The 7,164-nt window shown below is 45.8% G+C and overlaps 1 non-coding gene across 1 annotated transcript; it reads left to right on the top strand.

Moving 5' to 3' along the window:
• Positions 1–260: 260 nt before the first annotated feature.
• trnar-ucg (transfer RNA arginine (anticodon UCG)) lies at positions 261–349 on the top strand. The gene is given in 2 exon segments: positions 261–297; positions 314–349. It is a non-coding gene; the product is annotated as a tRNA-Arg (tRNA).
• Positions 350–7,164: the final 6,815 nt, after the last annotated feature.

The following is a 7,164-nucleotide window of genomic DNA, read 5'->3' as shown; positions in this document are numbered from 1 at the left end:
CCACACTGTCTTTCCTGTGGATGTTCAGGGATTCCTTGTCGGATCTGAGGACTGTATCCACTAAACATTCTGTGTCAGGAGATCCACACACTCTCTGTTATCAAGATTTATGGGCAGGAATGTTTCAAAACTTTGTCCATTTAATCATTGTATTATTCACAGAACTAATGAGAGGCAATCGGTTCATTGTTCAGGCCTTGAACTTGGTTTGGGGAGACCGAAAACTGAGAGGTTCAGCACCTCTAAAACCCTTCACTATTGGCCGTGTGGCCTAATGGATAAGGCGTCTGACTTCGGTGTATTTAACGAGGTTATCAGAAGATTGTAGGTTCGAGTCCTGCTACGGTCATTTTGGGCGAACAGTGTTTGGCACCGCTGCCTCACAGCTCCAGTGACCCGTCTTCAGTTCTGGCTAATGTCTGTGCGCAGTTTGAGTTCTCCCTGCAACTGCGTGTGTTTCCTCGCACAGCCAAAGACTTGCAGATTGATTGGTAAATTGACCATTGTGAATTGCCCCCAGTGGAGGTAGGTGGTGGGGGATGTGGTCGGGAATATGGGAATAATGTTGGATTCGCATAAATGGGTGGTTGTTGGGCGGCAGAGACTTGGTGGGCCGAAGGGCCTGTTTCAGTGCTGCATCTATTAATAAATAACTGATTTTTTTGATGAAATAACAGAAAAGGTTGATGAAGGGAAAGCAATGGATGTTGTCTATATGGATTTTCAGAAAGCGTTGGACAAACTACCACATAAAAGGCTGGGTAACAAAACTGAGGCTCCTGGAATAGGAGGGTCAGTATCTGCTTCGATTAAAAAATGTATGAAATATCAAGAAAAGCGAGTTGTGGTATTTGGTTGTTTTTCAGAATGGAAGATGGTGAACAGTGATGTCCACAAGGGTCAGTGTCAGGACCACCATATATATAAATGACTTGAATATTGGAATCACAGAATTGTTACTGCACAGAAGGAGGCCATTTGGCCCATCGTGTCTGCACTGACTCGCCAAATGAGCAATTCACCTCATGTCACTTCCCCGTCCTCTCCCCATTATCCTGCACATTCTTCCTTTTCAGATAACAGTCTAATTCCCCTATGAATGCTTCAATTAAACCTGCCTCCATCACATTCTCAGGCAGTTCATACTTTAACCACTCGCTGCGTGAAAAAGTTTTACCCCATGTCGCTTTTGCTTCTTTTACCAATTACTTTAAATCTGTGCCCTCTCATTCTCGATCCTTTCACAAGTGGGAACAGTTTCTCCCTATCCACTCTGTCCACACCCCTCATCATTTTGAATACCACTATGAAATCTCCTCTTAGCCTTCTTTTCTCCAAGGAAAACAGTCCTAACTTCTCCAATCTATCTTCATAACTGAAGTTCCTCATCCCTGGAACCATTCTCATGAATCTTTTCCATAATCTCTCCAATGCCTTCACATCTTTCCTAAAGTGTGGCACCCAGAACTGGACGCAGTACTTCAGCTGAGGCTAGTGTCTTATACAAGTTCAACATGACCTCCTTGTTCTTGTCCTCTATGCCTCTATTACTAAAGCCGAGGATACTGTATGCTTCATTAACCGCTCTCTCAACCAATGACTTCTACCCCCAGGTCCCTCTGCTCCTGCACCCCCTTTAGAATTGTACTCTTTATTCTATATTGTCACTCCATGTTCTTCTGACCAAAATGAATCAATTCACATTTCTCTGCATTGAACTTCACCTGTCATAGAACAAACAAAGATAATTACAGCAGAGGAACAGGCCCTTCGGCCCTCCAAGCCTGCGCCGATCCAGATCCTCTCTCTAAACATGTCGCCTATTTTCTAAGCTTCTGTATCTCTTTTCTTCCTGCCCATTCATGTATCTGTCTAGATACATCTTAAAAGAATCCATCGTGCCCGCATCTGCCACCTCCGCAGGCAATGCGTTCCAGGTGCCCACCACCCTCTGCGTAAATAACTTTCCACGCATATCCCCCCTAAACTTTTCCCCTTTCACTTTGAACTCGTGTCCTCTAGTAATTGAAACCCCCACTCTGGGAAAAAGCTTCTTGCTATCCACCCTGTCTATACCTCTCATGATTTTGTACACCTCAATCAGGTGCCCCCTCAACCTCCGTCTTTCTAATGAAAATAATCCTAATCTACTCAACCTCTCTTCATAGCTAGCGCCCTCCATACCAGGCAACATCCTGGTGAACCTCCTCTGCACCCTTTCCAAAGCATCCACATCCTTTTGATAATGTGGCGACCAGAACTGTACGCAGTATTTCAAATGTGGCCGAACCAAAGTCCTATACAACTGTAACATGACCTGCCAACTCTTGTACTCAATGCCCCGTCCGATGAAGGAAAGCATGCCGTATGCCTTCTTGACCACTCTATTTACCTGCGTTGCCACCTTCAGGGAACAGTGGACCTGAACACCCAAATCTCTCTGGACATCAATTTTCCCCAGGACTTTTCCATTTACTGTATAGTTCACTCTTGAATTGGATCTTCCAAAATGCATCACCTCGCATTTGCCCTGATTGAACTCCATCTGCCATTTCTCTGCCCAACTCTCCAATCTATCTATATTCTGCTGTATTCTCTGACAGTCCCCTTCACTATCTGCTACTCCACCAATCTAAGTGTCGTCTGCAAATTTGCTAATCAGTCCACCTATACTTTCCTCCAAATCATTAATGTATTTCACAAACAACAGTGGTCCCAGCACGGATCCCTGTGGAACACCACTGGTCACACGTCTCCATTTTGAGAAACTCCCTTCTACTGCTACTCTCTGTCTCCTGTTGCCCAGCCAGTTCTTTATCCATCGAGCGAGTACACCTTGGACCCCAAGCGCCTTCACTTTCTCCATCAGCCTGCCATGGGGAACCTTATCAAACGCCTTACTGAAGTCCATGTATATGACATCGACAGCCCTTCCGTCATCAATCAACTTTGTCACTTCCTCAAAGAATTCTATTAAGTTGGTTAGACATGACCTTCCCTGCACAAAACCATGTTGCCTATCACTGATGAGCCCATTTTCTTCCAAATGGGAATAGATCCTATCCCTCAGTATCTTCTCCAGCAGCTTCCCTACCACTGACGTCAGACTCACCGGTCTATAATTTCCTGGATTATCCCTGCTACCCTTCTTAAACAAGGGGACAACATTAGCAATTCTCCAGTCCTCCGGGACCTCACCCGTGTTTAAGGATGCTGCAAAGATATCTGTTGAGGCCCCAGCTATTTCCTCTCTCGCTTCCCTCAGTAACCTGGGATAGATCCCATCCGGACCTGGGGACTTGTCCACCTTAATGCCCTTTAGAATACCCAACACTTCCTCCCTCCTTATGCCGACTTGACCTAGAGTAATCAAACATCTGTTCCTAACCTCAACATCTGTCATGTCCCTCTCCTCGGTGAATACCGATGCAAAGTACTCGTTTAGAATCTCACCCATTTTCTCTGAGTCCAAGCATAACATTCCTCCTTTGTCCTTTAGTGGGCCAATCCTTTCTCTAGTTACCCTCTTTCTCCTTATATATGAATAAAAGGCTTTGGGATTTTCCTTAACCCTGTTTGCTAAAGATATTTCATGACCCCTTTTAGCCCTCTTAATTCCTCGTTTCAGATTGGTCCTACATTCCCGATATTCTTTCAAAGCTTCGTCTTTCATCAGCCGCCTAGACCTTATGTATGCTTCCTTTTTCCTCTTAGCTAGTCTCACAATTTCACCTGTCATCCATGGTTCCCTAATCTTGCCATTTCTATCCCTCATTTTCACAGGAACATGTCTCTCCTGCACGCTAATCAACCTCTCTTTAAAAGCCTCCCACATATCACATGTGGATTTACCTTCAAACAGCTGCTCCCAATCTACATTTCCCAGCTCCTGCCGAATTTTGGTATAGTTGGCCTTCCCCCAATTTAGCACTCTTCCTTTAGGACCACTCTCGTCTTTGTCCATGAGTATTTTAAAGCTTACGGAATTGTGATCACTATTCCCAAAGTAGTCCCCTACTGAAACTTCAACAACCTGGCCGGGCTCATTCCCCAACACCAGGTCCAGTATGGCCCCTTCCCGAGTTGGACTATTTACATACTGCTCTAGAAAACCCTCCTGGATGCTCCTTACAAATTCTGCTCCATCTGGACCTCTAACATTAAGCGAATCCCAGTCAATGTTGGGAAAATTAAAATCTCCTATCACCACCACCCTGTTGCTCCTACATCTTTCCTTAATTTGTTTGCGGCACAGTGGCGCAGTGGTTAGCACCGCAGCCTCACAGCTCCAGGGACCCGGGTTCGATTCCGGGTACTGCCTGTGTGGAGTTTGCAAGTTCTCCCTGTGTCTGCGTGGGTTTTCTCCGGGTGCTCCGGTTTCCTCCCACAAGCCAAAAAGACTTGCAGGTTGATAGGTAAATTGGCCATTATAAAATTGTCACTAGTATAGGTAGGTGGTAGGGAAATATAGGGACAGGTGGGGATGTTTGGTGGGAATGTGGGATTAGTGTAGGATTAGTCTAAATGGGTGGTTGATGTTCGGCACAGACTCGGTGGGCCGAAGGGCCTGTTTCAGTGCTGTATCTCTAATCTAATCTAATCTAATTTGTACCTCTATCTCACGCTCGCTGTTGGGAGGCCTGTAGTACAGCCCCAACATTGTTACCGCACCCTTCCTATTTCTGAGTTCTGTCCATATTGCCTCACTGCTCGAGTCCTCCATAGTGCCCTCCTTCAGCACAGCTGTGATATCCTCTTTGACCAGTAATGCAACTCCTCCACCCCTTTTACCTCCCTCTCTATCCCGCCTGAAGCATCGATATCCTGGGATATTTAGTTGCCAATCATGCCCTTCCCTCAACCAAGTCTCAGTAATAGCAATAACATCATACTCCCAAGGTACTAATCCAAGCCCTAAGTTCATCTGCCTTACCAACTACACTTCTTGCATTAAAACAAATGCACCTCAGACCACCAGTCCCTTTATATTCATCATCTGCTCCCTGCCTGCTCTTCCCCTTAGTCACACTGACTTCATGATCTAGTTTCTTACAGGCTTTTGTTACTAGCTCCTCACTGTCAACTGACCTCAATTGGTTCCCATCCCCCTGCCACATTAGTTTGAACCCTCCCCAACAGCGTTAGCAAAAGCACCTCCAAGGACATTGGTTCCAGTCCGGCCCAGGTGTAGACCGTCCAATTTGTAATAGTCCCACCTCCCCCAGAACCGGTCCCAATGTCCCAAAAATCTGAACCCCTCCTTTCTGCACCATCTCTCAAGCCACGCATTCATCCTGACTATTCTTTCATTTTTACTCTGACTATCACGTGGCACTGGTAGTAATCCTGAGATTACTACCTCTGAGGTCCTACTTTTTAACTTGGCTCCTAACTCCCTAAACTCTGCTTGTAGGACCTCATCCCGTTTTTTACCTATATCATTAGTGCCTATGTGCACAATGACAACTGGCTGTTCACCCTCCCCCTTTAGAATGTTCTGCAGCCGATCTGAGACATCCCTGACCCGTGCACCTGGGAGGCAACGTACCATTCGGGAGCCTCGTTTTCGACCACAGAACCGCCTGTCTACTCCCCTTACAATCGAATCCCCGACGACTATAGCCCTTCCACTCTTTTTCCCGCCCTTCTGAGCAGCAGAGCCAGCCACGGTGCCATGGACCTGGCTACTGCTGCCTTCCCCTGGTGAGCCATCTCCCTCAACAGTATCCAAAACGGTATACTTGTTTTGGAGGGAGATGACCGCAGGGGACTCCTGCGCTGCCTTCCTGCTCTTTCTCTGCCTTTTGGTCACCCATTCCCTTTCTCCCTCAGCAATCCTAATCTGCGGTGTGACCAATTCACTAAACGTGCTATCCACGACCTCCTCAGCATCGCGCATGCTCCAAAGTGAGTCCATCCGCAGCTCGAGAGCCGTCATGCGGTCTAACAAGAGCTGCAGCTGGACACACTTCCTGCACGTGAAGGAGACAGGGTCATCAGCCATGTCCCTGAGCTCCCACATTGAGCAAGAGGAGCATGATACGGGTCTGAGATCTCCTGCCATTTTTAATCATAAGTTTAAACTTAGTTAAATGAAAAAGGAACGAAAAGTTTTTACCAATCACAATAAAACCAGAGAAATCGAAAAAGCCTTACCTTATAAACACCCCACCGAGTCCTTTTTTTTTGGTTAGAGGAGGAGGGCGGGTGGGAGACTGTCCTCCCATTCCACCAACTTGTCTATGTCCTTTTGAAGTTCTACACTATCCCTTTTATTCCATGAGTTATAACTTTGCTCACAAGTCTGTTGTGTTGCACTGTTTCAAACTCCTTTTGAAAGTCAATAAAAGCAAAATACTGCAGATGCTAGAAATCTGAAATATAAACAAAAAGTGCTGGAAATACTCAGCAGGTCTGGCAGCATCTGTGGAGAGAGAAACAGAGTTAATGTTTCAGGTCAGTGACCATTCAGATGCTGCCAGACCTTTTGAAAGTCCATGTACACCACATCAACAGCATTGCCCTCATCAACGCTCTCTGTTAGCTCATCAAAAAACTCCAGCAGGACAGTTAAACATGATTTTCCCTGAAGAAATCCATGCTGTCTTTCCTGAATTAACCCACATTTGTCCATGGGACTATTAATTTTGACCCGAATTATTCTTTCGAGAAGTTTTCCCACCACCGAAATTGAACTGACTGGGGAGTGAGACGAGGTGAGTTGCTTTAGCAGAGAGCCAACATGGGTTCGTCAGGCCGAATGGCTTCCTTCTGTGCTTTCGCCATTCTATGATTGTATGATTCTAGCGACAACTCTTGGTGGAGAGGCAGTGATGCAGGAATGGGTTGACAGAAAGGGGAAAGTCTGGGCTGGTGTGTGTTTGCAGCATTTGCAGCTTGTGTTCGGATTTGTGAATAAAGGTGATTTGGAAGCTGTGTTCCAAATTGAAGTGTTTACTGGAAGGAAGAAGTTGATGTAAATAAAGAGTAAAACGTGTTAAGATGAAGCGTGGTGTGATTGTGGATCGCAGTAAATATAGTGTTGGTGAATTATTTGTGTTAAGAAACATCCACTGCACCCTCTGCTGCAGGCTGCTGTTTCTATCCAGCTGTGTATTAGTGCTGTGTGTTAGCGAGATAAATGTTTGTTTCAACGCTGTTTAT

Source organism: Heterodontus francisci, unplaced genomic scaffold, assembly GCF_036365525.1.
Source record: "Heterodontus francisci isolate sHetFra1 unplaced genomic scaffold, sHetFra1.hap1 HAP1_SCAFFOLD_184, whole genome shotgun sequence".
Lineage (NCBI taxonomy): Eukaryota > Metazoa > Chordata > Chondrichthyes > Heterodontiformes > Heterodontidae > Heterodontus > Heterodontus francisci.
Note: the sequence above shows the minus strand (reverse complement) of the source record. Positions and strands in the feature narration are given on the sequence as shown.